The sequence below is a fragment of the Callithrix jacchus genome, chromosome X, assembly GCF_049354715.1.
Source record: "Callithrix jacchus isolate 240 chromosome X, calJac240_pri, whole genome shotgun sequence".
NCBI lineage: Eukaryota > Metazoa > Chordata > Mammalia > Primates > Cebidae > Callithrix > Callithrix jacchus.
Window position 1 is genome coordinate 147,885,966 of NC_133524.1, and position 24,843 is coordinate 147,910,808.

Consider the following 24,843-nt stretch of genomic DNA (forward strand, 5'->3'; position numbering starts at 1 on the left):
TTGAGGAAAACTCAACTCACACATTGATCAGTGTATTTCAGATGTAATGGAAATATTACCAAGGCTCCACAAAATTGCATTTAAATGAACTGGAGATGAACAAAACTGTGAGTATTCTTACAAGCCACGAGGGACTTCATGTTGATTTTGTACAAGTCTGCTCTGTTTTGCCTCAAGAGATATGAAAATGAGGTATTTAACTCCTCTGAGGTGAACCAAACAAATGTCAGTTTAATGACCACACAGAAATAAAATCTTACCTCACTTGGCTTTATGTCTTCCAAGGAATTCCTCCAGAGGTTTCTATGAAATTTCTGGGCTTGCTCTGGAGGCTACTGGCAACTGTCTTTTCTTTGCAGACAGGTGCCTAGTCTTTGATATTGACCAGTCCCCCTGTGAGAAAGAGCAGAGGTAAGATGATAGTTCCAAGCAAGAACACTAGAGTCTCAGGCCGAAGCCCCTGAAATCCTGCATTCCATGTTCAGGTGGGATGGACATCTGGAAGCCCTTCCTGCCTTTGGTTAGTATTCTGTTGTGGTTCCTGGTGGTAATTACAACCTCACTGACCAAGACCACCTTCCTACCAGGCCCTGTGCTAAGTGCTTTGCATGCATCATCCCATTGAATCATCCCAATTTTGTGAGGCAGGTATTATTTACTACTGGGCCCATTGTCAGTCACCATGACTTCAGAGATGTTAATTACATTCTCTAAGACTGGCCAGGATTTATACTTAAGCCCAAACTCTTCTTGTTCTTTGTTGTCGCTAATCTCTCTGCTTCTGTGGTGGGAGTCATGCCTCCTTTCTGAGGAAGCTTGGTTGAGATGTTATCAGGAGAAAAGCATGTAAAAATCCCTCTTTTTGAATGCTGTTTCTGACAACTCACTTCTAAATTTACAATTGGAGTTAATTTATGCAGACCATATACTCTACAAATGACAAGCATTACATACATACATGTTATTACCCCTTTGCATGTAATATGGCATTTAAAGAAGGGAAGTGATTTTCTTAAGGACAAGAATTGCATGTGCGATGGGGAAGAAGAGACCTGATTTCTCTGCACCAGCAGAGCACTGTGATTTAGGTTCCTAGAATTATTGCATAAATGCCTGCTTCGCTAAACAACGTTTTGCTCTATCATTTCCTGATTATTTCAGATGTCATGTCATGCTGATGCTTTTAAACTTAATAATTAGAGTTTGTTTATAGTGCCTCAAAATTTCAGATACAGCTGCGAGTCAGAATGTTTTATTTAAAATGCCATCGGGAAGACCAATGCTATTTTAAAATGAGTCCCTTCTGATACTGGGTTTAGAAGCTTGTTTCCGAAGTTCATTGATCTTCAATTTTGATATGAAGAAAATAGTACATACATCCAAAGACCACCTTTCAGAGTAGTCAACTTTTGACGTTACAAGGATTGAGTTGGAGGTTGAAAGCTCTAGGCCCTTTTTGTGACATATCCCCCTTGTCAGAGGGGCAAGCGTTGCCACTATTATGAATAAAGTTTAATATTAATGATGTTAAATTAATACTTACTTTGTTCTTCCTGTGCTCAGTAGTAGAGCAGAGTTAAAGTTGATTTTTGATATTTTAACTCTTTGTCTTTTTAACCTGTCTCAAAATTGGTCATTTTAAGAAAATAACATTGTTAAATCTATTCCTCATTGAGAATTTATTCAACTCTGGAATGAGTGGTGAGGGGAGGGTGGCTCAAGCCTGTAATCCCAGCACTTTGGGAGGCCGAGGCGGGTGGATCACGAGGTCAAGAGATTGAGACCATCCTGGTCAGCATGGTGAAACCCTGTCTCTACTAAAAGTACAAAAAATTAGCTGGGCACGGTGGCACGTGCTTGTAATCCCAGCTACTTGGGAGGCTGAGGCAGGAGAATTGCCTGAACCCAGGAGGTGGAGGTTGTGGTGAGCCGAGATCCCACCATTGCACTCCAGCCTGGGTAACCAGAGCTAAACTCCGTCTCAAAAAAAAAAAAAAGAAAAAAGAAAAAAGAAACAGACTGGAGGAATCAAATGGTGTAATATAGGACAACCCTGCAAAGCTCAGTGGGTGTGTCTCTTGGAAAAGGCCAGAGAGGAGGGCGGATTGGGAAGTGTGAAAAAAAGGCTGGCCTTGTGATTAATGCCACCATACTAAATGAGCCAGCAGGCCAAGGGAAACACTGAAGTTGATGCCTTCCCTCTGACCTCTGGAGTTCCAGACACCTGCTGATGCCCTGCTAAGCTGTAGTCCATACTCAACAAGGGTCGCATTTTGCTCTTTCAGACTACGAAGGCCGTTTAGATCAGGATGGGGTCCTACCTTCTTTAGTTCCACAAAGTAGCTGTGATTGGACTCAAAAAGACCGCTCGTTTATGGGATCCATATATTTTCTGTGCTACATTAGGTGCTGCTCAGGTAGTGCTCCGGGGTCTACGGAGAGCGGAAAGCCTGGATTGGGGTGGAACCTTTGGACTCGGCAAGGTAAGGGGTATGTTGACGGGGTATGCTGTTGCACCTCCAGTCCAGAGGTGGTACGTACCTCAGACCCCAGCAACGCAAAGTTTTGGCGGGAATGCTGTCAGTCCACCCCCACTTCCGCCGGAGCGGTGCCGCGCCCACGGCCCCTCTCTGCCCCGCCTCTTTACGCGCTTTGCACTCTGGGGCTCACTAGGTGCCTGAGGGGACTTCGTCGGGTGAGGAGTCAGTTAGAAGCTGCTCCCTGTTTGCAAAACCTCCGCACTCCCACTGGGCTCCTTGGGTCTCCCTGGAGACCACAGGGAGAAGCTTTAAGGCACCCTACGCTACTTCGACCACCTCTCCAGTAGTGAAGACGGCAGCAAGGGTGAGTAAAGACTGTTAATGGGGGTTGTTCTGACGTAAAATACCTTGGGGTGGCGGCGGGGAGCCAATTCCTTTGTCCCTGGGTGGCTGAGGAGTTCAAGCTTCTCCGTCAGAGATAGTCCCTACAGGACCCTCATTTTCGGGATCATCCTTGGAGGGTTGGTTGGGACCGTTGGGTTGAGGAGGAGGGGGAGGGGTGGCAGCAGGGAGCTGGGGGTTGCGTGAGGAAGCCCTCCACATTCGGAACCTCCTCCTGCACTGGGCACCATCATAGATGCACCATAGGAGGCGCCCATTAATTTTTCTTTGGACGTTTCAAGAAATTTCTGTCATTTGGATGCCCGGTTAGCCAAAACCTCGGAAGCAGAGTTGGGAAGAAAGGAAAGCTTGTGGTGTCGCAAATAAGCGGGCTTGAGCGGGTGGTTCCGGTGAGAACGGCAGGCTCTGTCCCTCAGGGTTGGGCACATCCCCATTGCCACGGTCGAGGACCGCTTGCTAGCGTGGGTGGGCATATCAAGAAGTTTGCCTGGCTTGTAGCAGATTGAGCAGTTTGTGCACGTAAAATCTCAGATTTCGGAACTTTGAGGGCAGCAGTGGCTTTTCCCAAAGGATCGGCTTGAGCTTTTTGTTGCTGTTTGGGTTTTTTGCTTTTTTGGGTTTCAAATGCTGAGGGGTTTACGTCAGGATGTGTAGTTGAGTACAGAAGTCGCGGCTACCTCAGAAAATGTATTTTTACAAAATGGAGTCAGTTCAAAGTGAAAGCGGCAGCAGCTGCATGTGTGAAGACCTATAACGGAGGCGAGCTTGCACGCGGTGGCGCGCAGCTTAGTCTCAGCTTCTCGTAAAGCTGAGGCAGGAGGATTGCTTGAACCCAGGAGTTTGAGACAAGCTTGAGCGGACTTAGCGAGACCTGTTCTCTACAAAAATTAAAATAAATAAGTAAATAAATAAATTAATTAAAAAAATTAGCTGGGCGTGTGGTGCCCCGCTAGTCAGGAAGCTGAGGCGGGAACTGTCACTTGAGGCGGGAAGTGTCGCTTGAGGCGGGAAGTGTCACTTGAGGCGGGAAGTGTCGCTTGAGGCGGGAAGTGTCTCTTGAGGCGGGAAGTGTCGCTTGTGGCGGGAAGTATCGCTTGAGGCAGGAGGTATCGCTTTAGCCTGGGAGTTCGAGGTTGCAGTGAGTCATGATTGAGCTGCTGCACCCCACCCTGAGCAACAGAACAAGACCCCATAACAAAAAAAAATTGTTTTAAAATTAAGTTGATTTTTAAAAAAAGCCAGGTTTGGTAGTACATGCCTGTAATTTTAGCTACTTGGAAGGGTGACGCAAAGGGTCACCAGAGTTCTGGATTGTAGTGCTCTATGCCCATCGCTCATCCATGTGTCGACACTAAGTTTGGCTTCAATATGGTCAATTTGGTGGCCTCCCAGGAGCAGGAGGCAACCAGGTTGCCTAAGAAGCAGTCAACTGGTTCAGGTCATGAACAGAGCACTTCAAAATTCTACTTCTGATCAATAATGGGATAGTACCTGTGAATAGCCTCTGCACTCCAGCCCTGGCAGCATAGCGAGACTCTGACTTTAAATAAAAATAGACTTTAGGAGGCTGAGTCGGCAGGATCGCGTGAGCCCAGAAGTTCAAGACCAGCCTGACCAACATAGTAGGAGCCTGTTTCTACAAAATACAAAACAACAACAGAAAAGAGACAGGCACAGTGGCTCACACGCATATTCCCAGCTACTGAGGTGTTGAGCTTGAGAAGTTGAGGCTGCAGTGAGCCATGATTTTGCCACTGCACTTCAGCCTGGGTGACAGAGAGCCTTTCTCAAAAATAAATAAAACACAGACCTTAATGTATATGACTAAAGCCTACGTGCATATAGACAAACACCCTTATATAAATATACTGGGTCCCCCAAAGTAAATTGTTTACAATTCAGCCTGAGAAAAAGCTTTGATGCTTCACAGAACAACATGTGTCATTTTATTAAAAATGGATTTTGAGACCATTCTTCCAGCAACATAGCCAATTTGGGTAAGAGAGGGAAGGACCACATGGAGTTTTAAATTTATTTATTTGTTTGTTTGTTTGTTTGTTTGTTTGTTTGTTTTAGAGACAGGGTCTTGCTCTGTTACCCAGGCTAAAGTGCAGGGAGCATAGCTCACTGCAGCCTCGAGCTCACTGAAGCCTGGAACTTCTGGTCAAGGGATCCTCCCACCTCAGCTTCGCAAAGCATTGGTATTACAGGCATGAGCCACTACACCTGCTCATTATGGAGTTTCAAAATCTTTTTTTATCAGTCTGAGAGGAATGGCATGTTCTGTATCTGGTTGGGGAAGTGAGTGGTGTGATTTTGGGCTTCTCTATGTATTTAAGAAGTGGTGTATTCACTTAATAATTAGAACAGATAAACTCTCTGAATAGGTGAAGAAACTTTACCCGTGTTCCTAATTTTACTTTGTTATGGACAAACATGTACTGGCATATTCCGTAAATTCACATTCTGCACATACTTGTAAATGGTGACATATTTATTAACTCTTAAATTAAAACTACTGTGAAGCTATGTGCCAGGGGTTGAAAATGGAAACATCTGAAAGAAAAAAAAAAAGTTGCTGTGAAATGAGATCAGTTCTTATGCATTTAAAAACAGGAATGCCTAGATGCTATTGTGGAGGAGAGGTTAGTGGCTAGCAAACTGGGGGAGTGCCATTCAAGGCTCCAAGTGATTTGAAGATTGTGCAAAAAGTAGGGGAAGCAAGTGTTAAAAAAAAATTCAAGGCGTTTTGCTTCCTGTTCAAAAGTAAAAGCCCCAAGTGAACTTGCAAAGCTTTCCCGGGTGGAAGCAAAACCTGAAAGAAAGTGAAATTTAGCTAGGCCAGGAGATAAAGGGTCCCCAAGGGCGAGGTTGTGTTGAGGCTTCCTATCTGTTTTGGAGGGGCTAGTTCAGTAGTACCGAACTGTTTATCTGACCCAAACACGAGGAAGAAATAGCAGGGATAATTTTCATTATCTAATTAGGGGAAATTTGCATTATTTTTTTCAACTTACTTTTTTTAAACAAAATAAAGAGGATTTTTCTATAGTAATTAAGCCCTCAAAGAGTTGTATTTTTTACCTCTAAAATTTTCAAATGGCAGGTGAGGAGCTCGATAGTACTAACTGCTGGATGATACTGGGAGTGCAGTGTGAACAAGCAGGTTATTTATTCATCCAGGTTTCTGGCTGGGGCAACTGGAGTTATTACATATGTAATTACACTAAAATTAAGATGGCTAGGCCTGGCACAGTGGCTCAGGCCTGTAATCCCAGCACTTTGGGAGGCCGAGGCGGGCAGATCATGAGGTCGGGAGTTCCAAACCAGCCTGACCAACATGGTGAAACCCCCTCTCTACTAAAAACACAAAAATTAGCCTGGCTTGGTGATATGCACCTGTAATCTCAGCTACTCAGGAGGCTGAGGCAGGAGAATCACTTGAACCCAGGAGGTGGAGGTTGCAGTGAGCCGAGATTGCTCCATTGCATTCCAGCCTGGGCGACAGAGCAAGACTTCATTAAAAAAAAAAAATTAAGATGGCTTTTGCTTGTGCAGCTGAGTGGCTTGAGATGGGCTTCCTGCAATAGGGGATCTTAAGTGGTGGGTGGGTGGCCAAGGCCAGTTAGGACGGTATGTCATAACCAAGGAAGGGCAGCTTACTTATTCTTGTCTTGGTTGGTTATTTTACTACTATCAAATGATTTTCTTTGGGTCTTTGCCTTGTGAACTGTGATATTTCTATTGGGAAAATATTTTTAAATGGTTCTGAGAAAGGTTTTCACGTATGGCATATCTTCATGGATAAATAACACAGTAATAAATTTATCCTTGTTATACTTTTTTTTTTTGAGACGGATCTTACTATGTCACTCAGGCTAGAGTGGAATGGTACGATCTTGGCTCACTGCAACCTCCGCCTCCCAGTTTCAAGCAATTCTCCTGCCTCGGCCTCCTGAGTAGCTGGGAATACAGGCATGCATCACCACACCCGGCTATTTTTTTTTTTTTTGTATTTTTAGTAGAGACAGGTTTCGCCATATTGGCCAGGCTTGTCTAGAATTCCTGACCTTGTGATCCACCCACCTCAGCCTCCCAGCTGGGGTTACAGGTGTGAGCCACCACACCCGGCCTATCATTGTTACTTTTAATGGAATGGACTCCCACTTTGATCCATCTTATGCTTGCTTATTTTGAAGTTAGTTGTTTATCTCTGAATGCCATGGCAGAGGGAGCCTTCCAGGCTGAAAGTCCATCCAAAAGGTGGCAAGACCTCTTAGCATGGTAAGGAGAAAATGTAACTTCCTAAGTAATCATGAATTCCTCCTGTTTTAGAAAATTAAACAATTCCTCAGTCAAATTGGTAGCCAGTTTATGTTAATTATGCCAGAAGGTATTAATAATGTTCACATTCAAAAATAAATAATACCAACTGAAGTGCTAGTTCTAGAAAATAAAATAGCCTAGTTATGTCTGAAGTAGATTTGTTGTGTTTATTTCTCTGCCTGTTCTAGAACAGAGAGTATTGATGCTCTGGCAGCATCAATACAGAGGTGTTAAGATGCTCTGGCAGCAAAAGAGAATCCTTTCCACCAAACTTTCTTACATCAGCAAAGAACAGGTGTGAGGGTTGTTCCTCCTTTTTTTCTCCCCCAGCAAGTCAGGAGCCAGTGGGAAGTGGTTTTCCAATGGCTGACACTTATGTGCAGATTTCTTTGCAAAGTAATCACAGATACCTAGTTTCTTGGGTGATAAGAATTAGACTACAAATCCTCCTACTCTTAACTGAAAGCTTACAAGGTTGACAAGGTAATTAGGATTATGGGGAGATCATTTGGTTGCTGGTAGTAAAACAAATATTTATGATAAAAATTTAACTCTCCTGGTTTTAGTCTCAACATTTCATTCAACACATACTTAAAAGTTCTGTTAAAGGCATTTTCTGAGCTAAGATATGGGCAAAGCAACTGAGAATAAAGATGCAAGCTTTTAGGGAGTCCACAGGCTATGGAGCAGAGAAACGTGCAAACAAAGTATTATATTCCATTATTTGCTTTGTGCTTTAATATGTGAATAGGAAACCCAGACACGGGACTTCAAAGAGAAGGGAGTGAGCAATTTACCATGGGATTAGGGCCTCAGCACATCTTCCCCAAAGAAGAGGATTTAGATTGGGTTTTGAATTATGAGTTTAATAACCCCAGAAGGAGAAGGCAGAGAGAGGCACACATATTAACAAAATGATGGAGGAGCAAAAACACCTAGCATTTTCCGAAGCAGGAGGTGACCAGGTGAGGGTGGCTGCCCTTGTGGCCTTTGAAAGAGGAGAGATCAGTTTGAGGAGTTGCCTTTTATTTCTTGAACAGTAGGGAGCCATGGCAGGATTTTAAGAGAGTGATTCTCTATACAGGTTGATAGCCTTGATCCAAAATGCTTGGGACTAAAAGGGTATCAGATTTCAGATTTTGAAATATATGCTTTTGCATTATACTTACTGAGTGAGCATCCTCAATCTGAAAATCTGAAGTCTAAAAATGTTCCAGTGATCATTTCCTTTGAGTGCCATATTGACACTTAAAAAGTTTCGGATTTTGGAGCATTTCAGATTTTGGATTTTTGAGTGAAGGATGCTCAACCATACATACCACACCTCATTTAGAGGTGGACTCATCAGGATTTGCTGGACTGGATTGTTTGGAGGCAGAGTGAAGGAGAGGGAGCTGTTAGCAATGATCCTACAAGTTTTTGTTTAATACGACTGGTTCCACTCACTGAGATGAGGAGGACTGGGGCCGGGAGCAGTTTGGGCAGGTTTAGTTTTGGACCTGAGCCTAAGGTGCTGGTGAAACATCTAGGAAGCCACTGGATATGCATCTAGAGCCAGAGCTCAAAGGAGTGGTCACAGCTGGAAATAAAGATGCAGTGTCATCGAGGTTTCTTTTTGGCAGAGGCTTCTGGGGACTACCAGCACCTCTTTATGGTGCTGATGTCAGGGAAATGAATCAAAGCTGACCCTGCTCTATCCATAAAAAGCTGCTGTCTCTAGTCATGCTGATGTAACTTAGGCTATTTCTGATGTTGATAGGCAAAGGCGTGTGTGACAAAGGCTTCAACTAGATTTTCAAGGAGGTACTCCCTGAAATTCAGTTTCTTAAAAGACAAGATCTAAGCAATTGTCCTTTTTTTTTTTTTTGAGACAGGGTCTCACTCTGTCATCCAAGCTGTAGTGCAGTGACATGATCTCAGCTCACCGCAACCTCTGCCTCCCAGGCTCAAGCGATCCACCCACCTCAGCCTCCCTAGTAGCTGGGACCACAGGCATGTGCCACTATGCCAGGCTAATTTTTGTAGGGTTTTGCTATGTTGTCCAGGCTGGTCTCGAGCTCCTGAGCACAAGCGATCTGCCTGCCTCGGCCTCCCAAAGTGCTGGGATTACAGCGTGAGCCACCACGCTCAGCCAATTGTCATATTTTTTAATGGAAAATACAAACTACCTTTGACATCCCAGTTTACACTGAAAAACTTTACATTTTCCCCTTGTCCTTTCTCAAGAGCTGAAGATTTCAGCAGGTCTTTCTCCAAACACTATATAAATATTAAATTGACTTACAAATGTTGTTTATGAGAAAGAGAATACCATTCTTGTTATTTGATATGTATTTATGGAGTGTGTGTCTTTTGACTTGAGTCTGGCTAATGTCCCAGTAGGGTAGGATGTTTTGGATGTTGATGAGTTTTTCTTCTGATTCTATTTTTAATAATTAAGCATACTGTTTAAGTAACTGGTTGTTTGTTGATTATAGAGTGTTCATGACCACTAATAAATGTCCCCCATATTTAAATATACAAGTTGTACCTCTGGGATGGCAGGGATCTAAGGGCCATCAACTCTTTTATGTGCTAATACCTGAGATCAAGGCACATAGCTAATATTTACCTTTGGAAATTAAAGCATAAATTCATGAATTTGAATAGTGTTCTTCTTTCTGCATTGATATTTAACCATAATGTATGTATGTACACAATGTTCCAAGATTTCTTCTTTTTGTTTTTAATTTTTGATGATGTATGTTTCACTTGCTGCAATATTTGTTGACTTCATGAGTACTACTGATTTTTAGGAGAAAGGATCCAAGAAGTGTTGAACTCCTAGTGTCTTTCTTTAGGCTTGTCTCCTTGTTAAGGTGAACCTTAACATACAAGGTTAAGGTGATCCTTATCATTTGAGATATTCACCAGCTATGTGGGTGATAAATGCACCTTAGACTTCAGTGAACTTCTCCATCCATGTGGTATCTGATCCTCCTGAGAGTGGCCTTATGTGGTAGGGAGGACAGGGCTATTTTACTGGTACCCAGACAGACTAGGTGACTTGCCCAAGGTTACACAGCTAGTGCAGAACTGGGACTGGATCTCAAGAATTCTGACCTCAAGAAGGATGTTGATTTCCATTGACTTTGCAATTCCCCCTACTTAAGTCACTGGATTAATAATTTTAAAGTGTGGATAGGACAAGTATATTTTGTTGGCTTACTCTCCTCTAACTTTAGGTCTCCCATTTGGGAGAATGAACTCGTAGGTTAATTGTTTCCTAGTAGAAAGCAATATATATATATATTCGTTAAATATATTCCTTAGTATAAACAATAAATTATTGCAGTTTCACTCTCCTCCTTGGGCTGTGTCAAGACCACTTTGAAACATTCCTTGGTACTCTTCATACAGGACTTTGGGCTGTTTATTCTTTGCTTTCTCTCATAGCAGCCTCCTTTGCCGATCATCTTCAGAAATATAGGTGCAAACTGTGCTGTAAGGCATGGACCACACGGCACTTTGAAATGAGAAAGCTTTAAAGTAACAGGCAGGAATTTGAGGGGGAAATTGAAAAGTCTTTCTGCACAAAATGATTGTACTTTAAGTTGAAATTCACAAAGTCAATCAACATGAAGAATATGGAAACTCATTAAGAGTTGTTTCGTTTTTCTGTACATTCCACAAGAAACAAGTTGGAGCTTTCGTGTAAAATTCTAACTCATGATTACAGAAGGCATTTGAAGTGTATAGAACAGGGAGTATATTGTAGCTGGCAGCCAGGGCATTTGCAGAGCCTCACTTTAATGGGCAAGTGTTTTAACCATCAGCATTGAAAAAAGGAATGGCACAGAAGTGGGGGCTGGGGAGGTTGGGAGAGGGGCTCTGGCATCAGGTAGCCAAGGGTCAGCAACAATTACAGAGATAATTTTAAGTGAAGCGGTTCATAGCATTTCATTCAGGAAGTGGAAGATTTCCTTGACCCCTTTTTCTAATTTGAGAACAGTGCGGCTCATATACATTGTCAACCTTTCACTCAGTGGTATATATTTTTTGACCTTTTATGTGATACTGTTACTTAATTTATATATCTATCTTAAATCAATTTTGTTGCATATAGATTTGTATGTGTGGACATAGCCCTTTTAAAAAAGTTATTCAACAGCTTCTAGGAGACCACTTCTCTGCTTTTTGGGATAAGGCAGCCCTGCAGTAGGCAGAACGGTGGAATAGGATTCATGACAGCTGGGGAGTTAGGCTGGGCATTACTTTAAGATAAGGGATTTAAAATAAGTTAGGATTCTGTTCCTCTTCTCAAAGTTAAAATAAAATAAAATAAATTAGGAGAAACCTAATTCCTAAAGGGTTTGTTTCCCTACTCAGACTTGCCCTGATTTAAAAACTGTATTTACAGAATGTTCACAGCCATGTAAAATAGACTAGAAAGAAATGCTCTAATATGGCAATGTTTCCCTCAGAGTGGTAGAATTATGCTTATGTTTTCTCTCCTTTCTATTTTGTAAATTTGGCACTCTTAAAAAAAGAAATCTGCTGGGCACGGTGACTCATGCCTGTAATCCCAGCACTTTGGGAGGCTGAGGCAGGTGGATCACCTGAGGTCAGGAGTTCAAGACCAGCCTGGCTAACACGGTGAAACCCCATGTCTGCTAAAAATGCAAAAAATTAGCTGGGCATGGTGGCATCCGCCTGTAGTCCCAGCTACTCGGGAGGCTGAGTCAGGAGAGTCGCTTGAACCTGGGAGGCAGAGGTCGCAGTGAGCCGAGATCACATCACTGTACTCTAGCCTGGGCACCAGAGCGAGACTCCATCTCAAAAAAAAAAAAAAAAAAAAGAAAGAGAGAAAGAAAAGAAGCCTAAAATAAATTTCCTTTTAAAAAATGAAGTTGTAAAAAGAAACAAGAAGCCTGGCTTGTTCCCAGCATTCTGATGGGAAATGATTATAGAGCTCTACAAAACTGGCTAAGGAACTACATAGTGATGAAAGGTTTTTGATCTCTTTGGGAAGTATTGTAGGGAACAGCTTTGCTGGCACTCCCATAGCCCCTTTCCTGTGTGGAGATTGGGCTCTGGGATCTTTGTCTTGAGTAGTAAATGCCCAGCATGCAGCCAGGAGCACTAGCTGTGGTCACTCCCTCATGGAGCACCTTTTGGGTCTGAGGCTGATAATTGTCCTGCTTCTTATGTGGTAAGCTGTCAGGACTGTGGGCTGCCAGCTGCTGTAGCTTTACTAAGAGGAGGTGGTTGATTCATTCTTTTACTGCAGATTGTCAGCTGAATAAAGCGGCCCGCCACAGCCTTCGGGACAAAAGCTCTCCATTAGGATTACACTGCCAGGTTGGAGAATGGCCCTTTCAATGCTGCACAGCCTCAAGCAGGGTCTGTATTAAGCTGACCACCTTTATGCAAATCTCCCTCCTTTGTCCAAAGACCCCCTCATGACAGAGGCCAGCTAAGCCGTTCTGGACAGATAGGCTTTGTGCAAGGCTGGGGGATCATCCAGGTTAGGTGTTTCTAGGAAGAAAAGTGGACTGAGGCAATTTTGTAAATGTCATTGCTAATAAATTAAATATTGGCAAAACTTGCACTTAAGATGTTTCTTGGGAAGAACAGATTATTCTTCAAATGGAAGAAACTGAGGTGCCATAGAGTTCTGGAGTGCTGAAATTGTTGTCCCTTGGCGTTATAAAAAATAATATTATGTCTTTATCTGTCTTTTCCAGTTCCTTTCTAGTTTGCTTCCTGCTCCTGAGCTGCTTTGTTTCTGTCCAAAGTGGAGAGGCTGTTCCCATCTGTGCTCATCTCCTGCTTTGGCTCTTTTCTCTCTCCTTGCTGCTATGTATTTCCCCCACTCATCTAATAGAATATTTCCAAGGTCCTATCTTCTTTTCCTCAAGTCATTCCCTTGGGGGGCTCAAGTGATTAGTCTAATTTCAAATATTCTCTGTGAACACATCTTGTAGAGTCATGGATTCCCCAAGCTGAAAGACATTTCCAAGTAGTCTGTCCAACTCATGACTATGTGGTCAAATTGACAATTCTTATCAAATAGAGGTTGGAGTTTCTTCCATGTTTCATTGATGCCTAAGCATGCAAGAGAACCTAAATCTGATGACTTTTCTCTCAGTACTTTTTCATGATTCAGTTTTTCTTTAGGAAAGAACAGTCTCTTCTTTTGACCTTCAGCTACTTTAGCCTTCACTGCCCCAGGCTCATAACAGTAGCAACACATCTAATTCTTAATCTTTGTTCCTTCTCATATAAGTCTGCCTTCTTCATAGCATGTCTGGGAGACATCTTCTCTTGCAATCTTTTCCTCTTCTTTCTGCAACAACTACATTCTAACCTTGAACCTATTCTCAGCCTGTCTGCTTGAGCTCCCCTTGCATCACCTCTTTTAAAATCAGTTTGATCTTGTGAGTCAATTCTCAGAAAATTTTAGTAGTGCCCAGCTACCTCACATATTAAATAAAAATATTAACATCTTCAGTTAGAGAATTCAGCCTGACCTCACCACTTTTATTTTTTCATTTGATTTTTCTTAAAACCTTTTAACATTCCAGCTGTTCAATTTTTAGATAATTATTTTGACAGCTATATATCTCTTCTTTGAAATAATAACGTTTTAATTTTTCTTTAGGTCCTTTCGATTTACATAAAATCCCACAACAACAACAATAATAACAATAGAAATGAAAACACTGGACACAGTGCCTTGGCCATAGTAGAGAACTGTTTTGGGGCATGAGTGATGAATAAATAAATCAAAGTACTTGAAATCACTGTAGATAACTTGATTTGCCCAGAAGGCAGAAATGTAGAACTCACTGTCCTGGAAACAGGATTCTTTCTTCCTTAGTAAATTCCTACAGCGTCAAATAGAGTGCACCTTAATAAATATGGACTGGAAGTGGCCTAAAATATTCCACTATAATCTGTAATACTTTCAGGTTCTCTACAGTTTAAATTTTTTCTGTCTGTTTATATATGCAAATCTTTCTGTTTAAAAAGTCCTTTAATGAAGTGTTCCAGTATCATTTTCTCTAGATTGTTTCACTGATTAGCTCTCAATATTTTAAATTGAAAATGGACTGGAGACAGAGAAAACTTGCCTATCAAGTTCTGAATTAAATGATTCATGAAGATGTATTTTAAATGGTTCACTTGATATATACCTTTATATGAACAGAAATAACTATCTCCATAATAAGTCATCTGTATTAGTTCATTCTTCCATTGCCATAAAGAAATGGCCTGAGACTGGGTAATTTATAAAGAAAAGAGGTTTAATTGACTAACAGTTCTTCAGGTTTTATAGGAAACATGGTACTGGCTTCTGGATGGAGCTTTGCCTCATGGTGGAAGGTGAAGTGGGAGCTTGCATGTCATGTGGCTAGAGCAAAAGGGGGTGCAGGAGGATGGGGTGGTGACGGGGCAGTGAGAGAAGGGCATGCTAGAGGTAGAGGTTGAGGATGGGGGATGAGGGAGGGTCAGGGGTGAGGGAGGGTCAGGGAGGGGAGGTTCTGGGGTGGGGTTGGGATTGGGGGAAGGTGCCACATACTTTTAAATGACCAAATTTCCCCAGAACTCATTCAGTATAGCAAAGACAGCACCAAGCCATGAGGGATCCACCCCCGTGATCCAGTTACCTCCTACCAGGCCCTACCTCCAACCTCGGGGATTACAATTCACCATGAGACTTGGGCGAGGACAAATATTCAAACTATATCATCATCTATCCTACATGTTTTTCTACATTTTTTCTCTTTTCCTTTTTCTTTCTTTCTTTTTTTTTTCCAAGACGGAAAAAAATTAAATAAAAATATTAACATCTTCAGTTAGAGAATTCAGCCTGACCTCACCACTTTTATTTTCTCATTTGATTTTTCTTAACACCTTTTAACATTCCAGCTGCTGGAGTGCAATGGCGCAATCTTGGCTCACCACAACCTCCGCCTCCCGGGTTCAGGCAGAAGTGATTCTCCTGCCTCAGCCTCCTGAGTAGCTGGGATTACAGGCATGAGCCAGCACACCCAGCTAATTTTGTATTTTTAGTAGAGAAGGGGTTTCTCTATGTTTGTCAGGCTGGTCTGGAACTCCCAACCTCAGGTGATCTGCCTACCTCGGCCTCCCAAAGTGCTGGGATTACAGGCGTGAGTCACCATGCTCAGCTTCTACATTGTTTTCTATGTCTTAGGTCATTCTCTTCCTGCATCTCATGATCTCTGGAGAAACAAGTTCTTCATTTTTCACAATTTTTAACTAGCTGAATGTTATTCTTCATAGTTTTACAGGCTATGTTTAGATAGCCTTGTGTTGCTGAGAGAAACTTACCCTATTCCCTGCACTAATCAGGGAGAGACTGACAATACAGGGCTTTGAGACAGTACCAAGCAAGGCAGGTGCCATAAGGGCTATAGGCAATGTGCTATGGAGATGGAGGAGAGAGGATCAGAAAAGGATTCTTGGAGAAGGTGCTTTGGGGGAAGTGCTTTGAAAGATTTATATTAGGCAAGGAGATGATCATGAGCAAAGGCTGGGCAGTAGGAATGAACAGTGAGTGTCTTAATAGTGAATACTCCTGGAATTCAGGAGTATTCATGGTGTAATTGGAAAGGTGAGTTGGGTTGTATTATAGAGAGCCCTGGGTGACAGGCTGAGACAGTTTTACTGTGGTGATGCTTAAAATCGCCAGACAAGAACATATGTGATTATAATTAGAGAGCACATTCAGTAAATACTTGTGTAGAAATCATATATTGAACTTCTCATATTTCACCTTTACTAACATGTTGTCTGTAATGAGGCAAAGTAGAAATGAGTCTGGTAAACTAAACCAAACTCAAACCTATCTAACTAAGTTGGTTCCAAAATCCACACGACTAGTCTTGCTTGCTTCACAATGGCTTTAAGTGACAAACCTTGTGAGAGGATCTTCCTGAGGTCACAACTGTGCCAAACAGGTAGTCCCAAGTGCCAGTCACTAGTGAAGTAAGCACTGGGCATAAGTGCCAACTGTGGGCACCTAGCCAGGTCCTTATCACATGCGCCTTGGCTGATGTGAATGAAAGTCATCTGTTGAGGAGTAGCTCCAGTTCACATCTGCAAATGATTCTTGAGCTTCTACCTTGTGCTAGGTGCCACCGACAGTGAAGAATCAGACCACATTCTGGCTTTGTGCTCATACTCCAGTGGGGGAGACAGACAAGGACTCAAATAGTGTTCAAACACCTTAGAAAGTGGCAAGTGTCCTGAGATAGTAGTGGACAATTAATTCTAGAGGGCTCAGGGAGAAGGAAGTTGAGGAAAACATTTGTGAGAGAGCATTCTATCTGAATCTGGATAAACTTGAAAAAAATGATGTACTTTGAGATCCAAGCCCATATATTAGGTCCCACATACCTTTACACCCAATAGATGCTGTGGGGTATGTTTTGCCAAACATCAGAAACAGATTGCTATTTTGGGACTACTCTATTTGGCTTTGGCATTGGTATGCTCCAGAGGGAAAAATGGTGTGTCTCTCAGAAAAGGCAAGAATACTATTTGCCTAAAGTGAAGCAAGTCTATAGCATCTGTTAGATAAATTTTTTAAACATCAGCACTCACCTTTTATTCTTTTATTATTACTTTTTATTAAAAAATAGAGATGAGGTCTCATTATGTTGCTTAGGCTGGTCTTGAACTCTTGGGCTCAAAGAATCCTCCTGTCTCGGGCTTCCCAAAGTGTTGCGATTATAGATGTGAGCCACTGCTCCTAGCCATCACTCACTTTTGTATCTATAAACAAAGTTAAATATTATAAGTAAGATTTTTTACATTGCAGAAAAAGGAGAATTCTTTGAGGCAGATCTTAACACCATCTCTAGGGCTTATATCAAAGACTACTGGACAAAATAGCATCAGAAAGCCCAGTCCCTTTGGTCAAGTAGGCCACCATGGTGATTGCAAGGGGCTGGAATTGGGAGGAGACCAAAGACATTTGACTTCATGCAAAAGCTAAAAGCAGTTTAAAAACATTTTTTTGGGGTGATGAACATTCCCAGTTTCTCCAAATGACAGAATTTCTGTGAGAATCATAAAACTATGGAAAAGTCATCTCTAATCTGGAAAGTCTTTGTGGTTGAAAAGTTTCTCTTACCTTATTTTCAATTATGTGATTATTGACTTCCCTGGTGTTGTTAGATGAGCTATTTTTTTTATCTAAAAACATCTCTTTTTTCTAAGATGATCTGGATAGACTATCCAGTGCCCATACACAGCACTCATCAGTTTTTAAATCTCTCATTCTCAGGTAAGAAGATGATTTTTGTCTTTCAGACTTACTTTCGTACTTACCTTTTACATTTTACTTGTAATGGAAGTACTTGTAATGGAAGTAAGATTTCTCTGTATTTTGAAACGGATCAGCAAGTTGTAAGTGGGGAAAATCTAAGAAATGAGCTGTAATTTTTTTTTTTTTTTTGAGATATGGTCTCTCTCTGTTACCCAAGCTGGAGTGCAGTGGCACAATCATGGCTCACTACAGCCTCATCATCCTCAGCTTCAAGCAATTATCCCCAGCCCCCTGAGTAGCCAGTGAGTAGCTGGGACTACAGACATGCAGTACCATGCCCAGCTAATTTTATTTTTTTAATTTTAAATTTTTAATTTTAATTTAATTTTTTTTTTGAGACAGAGTCTCACTCTGTCACCCAAGCTGGAGTGCAGTGGCACAGTCTTGGCTCACTGCAACCTCCACCTCCCGGGTTCAAGTGATTCTCCTGCCTCTGCCTCCCAAGTAGCTGGAATTACAGGCACCTGCCACAATACCTGGCTATTTTTTGTTTTTTTTTTTTGTATTTTTAGAAGACATAGGGTTTCACCATGTTGGCCAGGCTGGTTTTGAACTACTGACCTCAACAGATACTCCCACCTCAGCCTCACGAAGTGCTAGGATTACAGGCCTAAGCCACCGTGCCCAGTCTTAATTTTAAGATTTTTGTAGAGACAGTGTCTCCCTGTATTGCCCAGACTGGTCTTAAACTCCTGGGCTCAAACGATCCTCCTGCCTCAGCCTCCAAAAATGTTGAGATTATATGCATGAGCCACCATGCCTAGCGATAAGCTGCATTTTTAAATAATAACACCTTAATTAGTAATTCATACAATACTCAGTCAGGCTTAAAGCATAGGTCAAGATGTAACATCATTCAAATAGTCATAATCAACTCTTATCCCATTAAATTAAATACATGTGACATTGTGTAGCACAAATAATGAAAATAACTATTTATGGATATTCTTGATTTTCACCAATGACAGCTACAGATTTAAAATGTAAATCATATTTTGTCTTGAGATTCTACTTGATCACTTTAAAAGTAGCATTCTTCTAATTTCCCTCAGAGAATCATAAAATCAAGTGAAGAAAAGATGCCTTAGTTTTGATAAATTGATGATTATAGATCAATAAGAAGTGTGTGTGTGTGCATGTGTGTGCATGCATGTGTATGTGTACTCAGTTGTAGAACAGTTGCAAACAGAAGTGAACTTTAATGTTAATTTTCATATCTACTGTAATTTTATGTTTATATAGATATTATATGGTTGTAGTCTCAAAACATAGCATATATTTATTGCCATATGTAATTTGTTTTTTGCATAATTGTAATTTGATACTTCTGTAATGAAAAAGTAAATAGATATAGAAAATAGATATATAAATCTTAAGATATAACAATTATAATTCATTCTGATCCAATTCTTTCAAAGAAGGCATTTTTCCAGCTATGCAGCTGGTCAATTCTCTAAATATATTTTTTGAAATTACATGAGACAGCCCAGTGCAGTGGTTGTGCACCTGTAGTCTTAGCTACACAGGAGGCTTAGGTGAGAGGATTGCTTGAACCCAGGAGTTACTAATAGAAGCCAGCCTGGGCAATATAGTGAGACCTCGTTTTGAAGGAGAGAGAGAGAGAGAGAGAATTTGATTTACATTTCTGTGATGCTAAGTTGCTCATTTAATAAAAGTCTCTTAATAGAAACACAAATTGTCCTTGCACCATTGGTCTTGAAATTCCGTTTTGGGACCATTTCCTTAGTAGAGGGATTCTACTGTGGTGTTACACATAGTGAATAGATTTTACTTTGTTTCTGTCTTCAAAGTTATTTCAATGGCAGGGCTTAATAGTATGTTACTTTATGATTCATATTGTTTGCCTGAAGGAGACTTATCTTACATAGATAATTCTGACAGAGACATATACTATAATGCACAATCATTGCAATTGTTTTGTAAAAGAAAGGTTAGGTGAGAGTCTTTTATTCTTAGAGTTGTTTCTCAGGTATTTGGGCAGGCTATGCTGTGGACATTTATGGCAATGCCTTGAAGTGCAATCAGTAAACCAGTTAAAAAGGTTCTCTGCTATTACCACATTCATCTTTCCCTGAACCATTCACAAACCTTGGAGGGGATCCCAAGACTAGTATTTTTGTCACAGAGACCATCAAATATTTTTAGGCTTCCAACGTTTCCATTTTGTCATGCATAAGCCAAAATGCATGCATAGGTGCTCGAGGATGGGAAATAAAACAAGACAAAGATACACTGATGTCATCTTGGAGATTTTCAGTGCTCCTAGATCTACTAAAAATGCTGAGATGTCTTGTATCAAGAAATCTGCTTCAATATATTTAACCAGCATTTTTCAAATGCTGTGGACATCTTCTGGCATTCATGTTCTGCAGGACCAGTGACCTTTAGGAAACTTGTTGTTACCAGTATGATACCATTTTATATATGTGATCAATGGTATTTGGCTCGGGCATATTGAACTCCTCAAGAATAATATTGACCAGCCATTTTTGAGCTAGAAAGCCATCAGCTAATTGCAGTGTCAAACTTCTTATGACAACCAATAATGAATGTTTTTGTGCCAAATTCCCTGATGTGTTGATTTAGGCTCTGGCAGGGTTGAAGGCAGCAAAAACTTCTGAGGTATCTCCAGTAGGTTCAAAATTTGGCCTTGCAGGCTTAGAACTTTCTTTGCTGCAGAGACAACAGAAACAAACTGAACTCCCCAAATCCAGAATGACTCTGTTGACGCAGTCCCCTCTGATCTTAGATGCTGTTGCATGGGAATAACACTTGCCAGAGTTTTCTCCCCTCTCCCTCTCCTCTGATGGCTTTGAGATGATGAGTTTTGATAACTGAGTTCACCTCCTTGGAAAGAAAGTGTGGAAATCAGCATCAAAACTGTGAAGAACAAAGAGGCTCCTCCCCTTCCAAGGAAGCTGGGAAGGTGTGTTGCTTCATTTAAGAGTTAAAAAGTTTTAGAATGTATTATTTGATTAGCTGGTCGCAGTGGCAGGCACCTGTAATCCCAGCTACTAGGGAGACTGAAGCAGGAGAATTGCTTGAACCTGGGCAGCAGCGGTTGTGGTGAGCTGAGATTGTGCCACTGCACTCCAGCCTGGACTACAGTGAGATTCCATCTCAAAAAAATATATATATATTATTTGATTTATTTTTTCTTTTTGCAGGATCATCTGTTGGGCATTTAAGTCACAGACCAAATTCCATTTTATGTTTCTGAGAACCCATTCTTTATAATACTGTAGAAAAATGGGTTTGCCTGTGGTTTGACAAATTAACTGTTCATTAAGGTAACAGTAAAATGTGATTTTTCTCATACTGTAAAACTTTGAAATTATTTTCACCAAGTTTCTGTGAGTTTTGTTTTTAGTGAATATGATTGGAATTCTGTTTACTACAGAATTTGTAAAAGTCAGCATCTGTTTATATTGTCTATAAGGTGAATCCAGTGTGGACAATGTCATATAAAATGTTAATCTTACAGGACAGTAAAGGCTTCAAGCTGAACTTAAGCCTGTTACTAACTTAGCTGTGGTGTTTTTGGTCACTTTGCAAATTTTTAAATAAGGTGAGTGACTAGAAAAACCCTACTTTGTATAAATTCTAATAAACTTGAGTGAGAAAAATATATATAATGAAGTTTTACCTTTACATGAGTAATAATGGAAGTTTTAAAAGTGTTATGCAGATCTGTAGAATCCAAGTCTAAGGAAAAGTTGTTATTCAGCTTTTGTAAGGAGCAAAGGAATAACTGTAGGAAGCTTAAAAGCTGTAGATATTTCTGGGAAAGCAGCATAGTGAAACCGACATGAGACTAATGTAATCTTGACTCAATTTAAACTTTTTAAGTAATCATTCGCAAACTCCAATGCTTTAACTAATATTGAAGCATGATTACTTCATTTATTTATTTATTCAAGAAAAATTATTGAGGGAAAGTGAAGATGGGAAGTGTGGGGAGATGTGCAGGAAAGAAAGAACCTCCATTCTGGGTTGGGAGGCTGTCATTTAGTACTTTACATTATTTTTATTATTAGTCAAGATTACACATCTTGGATTGCCTCAGTGGAATAAAATGGAAATTCTATTGAAATATAATGGGTGAAAATAGTTTTTCTTCTATAACGGTTTGCTCTCTTTACCTCAGTAGAAGTGCAGTCTATTTTCTCTGTGAGTCTAAGATGATAGCCTGAGCTTTTCACTAGCCAGGGGACTCTGAGCTTCACTCTAGCAGAGTTCAAGGCATTTAAGGAAAAGTATGATTACTTTAACCCAGATACTGTCCTGCTGTCTATAACACCAGATGCTGACTCTCTGTGCTTCTGTTTCTGTATTCCATCTATGCTCCTCATTTTTATTTTTCTGTTTTAGTTTCCAGAATACTTTATGTATAACTTTTTAATGGAATTTATAAATTTTGACCTTGTATTCTAGTTATCTATTTACAAGTCTAATCTCCAAAGAGCAGAACAAATTGACTTCACCTGTTTATTCTCCAGAGTCCACACTTAGAACATGTCTATAAAATGAATAAATGTTAAATAAATAAGTGGAATTTGATTTACAGAGGACTCTTCTAGAAATATGTGTTACCTGATGTATGTTATCTTTACTTCCACAAACGAGTTTCTACTTGTTATACAAGAGCTATCTGGTAAAGAGAACCCAGGATATTAGAATATAGGATTTTCTCCTGTTGACCTTTTCCTTTGAACACACTCCGTTTGTATCTTTTCTTATAGATGAACTATCAGTTACACGTTTTGAGTTCCTCATACTTAATTTTTGGTAAATTCTTTGGTTGATTTCTTTTGAAAAGGAACCCATATTGGAACATGGGGACAAAATGATGAAAAAGGAGAGATGAGAAGAGCAGGATACAGGAATTAAGTGCCCACTGATGAAGCCTGGAAAGAGAGGCTATGAACAGTCAGCCCTGTTAGTTCAATTTTGCATAGCTCCCAATTCAATAAGTAGCTGAAATAGGACAGAGTTACAATGTGTGAAGAGTAGACAGGAAATTTCTCTAGGAAGTGTTCAGGGACAATATTCTCAATAATGTGTTATTGAATCTTTTCTCTTTCTTTCTTTCTGTTTTTTGAGACAAAGTCTCACTCTGTCACCCAGGCTGGAGTGCAGTGAATGGAACGATTATGGCTCACTGCAGCCTTGACCTCACAGGCTCAAGTGATCCTCCTGCCTCAGCCTCCTGAGTAGCTGGGACTACAGGCCTGTACCACCATGCCTGGCCCGTCTTTGGATCTTGAGTGCATCTAAGAGTATCAGCCTTGATTCAGCATCATGGTCTACTTGGATAGGACAGCAACAAACACCCGAAGGGGCTTTAGGAGAGCTCTAGTTAGGAAAGAGTGATAGCAGGGGACTAGAACTCAGATACTGGAGAGGGAAGGGATGAAGAAGAGACAGGATGGAATGAACTTCAAGATTCTTACCTCCTCTGAAGCCTACAGTGCTGCTGCATTTCAGCCTTGATATTGTCTAGAGTTTTGAAGTACACTGGAGTGTCTTTGCTATAGACCAGGAATTCTCAAATATTCAAATCCCATGTCTTAGCAATCACTGTCAAGGTTCTGAGCTCTCAACATGATGGAAACCAAACTCCCCTATTTCTTTTTTCGACGAACAACACTGATGTCTTTACAGACACTTTGTCAGCATGTTTATGATTTTTGGTTAGTTTCAAGAGCATGATCAATTGCAGAAAGGTTATGGGACATAAATTTTATTCCTACAGAACATCAAAGTAATCTGTTGATAGGCAGGGGAACCAGAATTGGGAGAAACATGGGATGTTCATGCTTATTCCTAGTGAACTGAAGGTCACAGATGGAAATTGCGGGGGTGGATGTAAGGAGGGTGGGCAGGTGGGCAAGAGTGTTGAAAAAGGGCCAATGCTAAGTAATGAAAAGGCAGTACACTACAGCGAGTGAGTGCTCTGGCACTGCCATGGACTCTCAGGATGGCCTCGGGAAAGTTAGCAAAAATATTTGGAACCCATTTTCCTCATGTGCAAAATGGGGAAGATAATGCCTGGGATGTAGTAAGTATTTAATAAATATCACCTAATGTTATTACTATTTTTATTTTTTCTAGAATCTTATACTTTTCTACTGCTATAAATCTAAATTCACTAACTATGGTTGAATATGAGCCACATTCCAAGGGAGGTTTATTGCTTAAATATTAAAGTAACATAAGGAGGATGGTTTTATCTCCAAGGAACTCTTATAACAAGTGACCTGAGGACAGATTCTCTGTCAAGTCCCAGCATATATCCAGCATATATATATATATATTTTTTTTTTTGAATTTCGAAAAGGAATGATAGTAACATACTTTTCATAATCAATTCGAAAAGTTCACAATATTTTCCAGTTCTACCTGTCTTTTAGATTTCAGACTGTTTTAATCTTGATGAAATCCTTTCTAATTATGGAGTTATAATGATTGACTTAAATGCCTCTCCTTATTAACTGTGAACTTTGTGAGGACAGAGACTGTGCTATCTTCATCTCTTGATTCTCACACTTGGCATTGCCAAGGCTGGCTCTGAGTAGACACTTTGTGAATGTGTTGGGAATAAATGCAGTACTTCAGCTTTTCGACTTAAGGTGCTTTCATGTGTCCCAGTCCTAGAAGAATTCAGGCTAGTCTAAGGGATATCAAAAGAAGACCTAAAAGCGATATAAAAATTTACTGATACTTCTATCAATTCTCAGCTAAATTTTTACAAGATGTCAAATTGGAGAAGAGTATGAACTTAATGGATTAATAGAACATCAAGGTTGGTATACAGTGCAAATTCTTAGTGAGCAGAAGGTCACAGATGGATGGAAATTGTGACATCGTTAGAAATGGAGGGACCATTAGCAATAACTTTGGAATTTCCCTCTGAATCCCACAGTAGATCACTCTCATTGGGAAGTGAAATAAGCCTTTGAAATAAAGATCAAAGGAATCAATCAGGGAAAGATTGAACCAGACAGGCCATCCAGAAGAAAAGTGGAAGCTTTTCTTTTCTCTACATCAGGTGTTTAGTGCTTCCTATACAGATTGATTTCTGTGTTTAATATTAGGACATGCTTTGGCAATAATGAAAAGCATTAAGTTCTACAGGCTGATTGAATTCTACTTAAAATCTTATAGTTTGTGTTTGTCACCTGGATATCTATGAGGCTTATTCATTAGGTTTTGTTGTCCAACTACTGCAACTATCAATGATAATGTGTAGCAGACTTCAGATTAATTTTCCTTTTT

General features: G+C 40.6%; 1 protein-coding gene across 3 annotated transcripts in view; it reads left to right on the forward strand.

Moving 5' to 3' along the window:
* The first annotated feature begins 2,671 nt into the window (after positions 1–2,671).
* PASD1 (PAS domain containing repressor 1) overlaps positions 2,672–24,843 on the forward strand; it is an 85,769-nt gene continuing 63,597 nt past the window's right edge. For all 3 annotated transcript variants that reach the window (XM_035288735.3, XM_035288736.3, XM_035288737.3), the window contains exon 1: positions 2,672–2,844. The gene's annotated coding sequence lies outside the window, so the exon portion shown is untranslated. The remainder of the gene's footprint in view (positions 2,845–24,843) is intronic.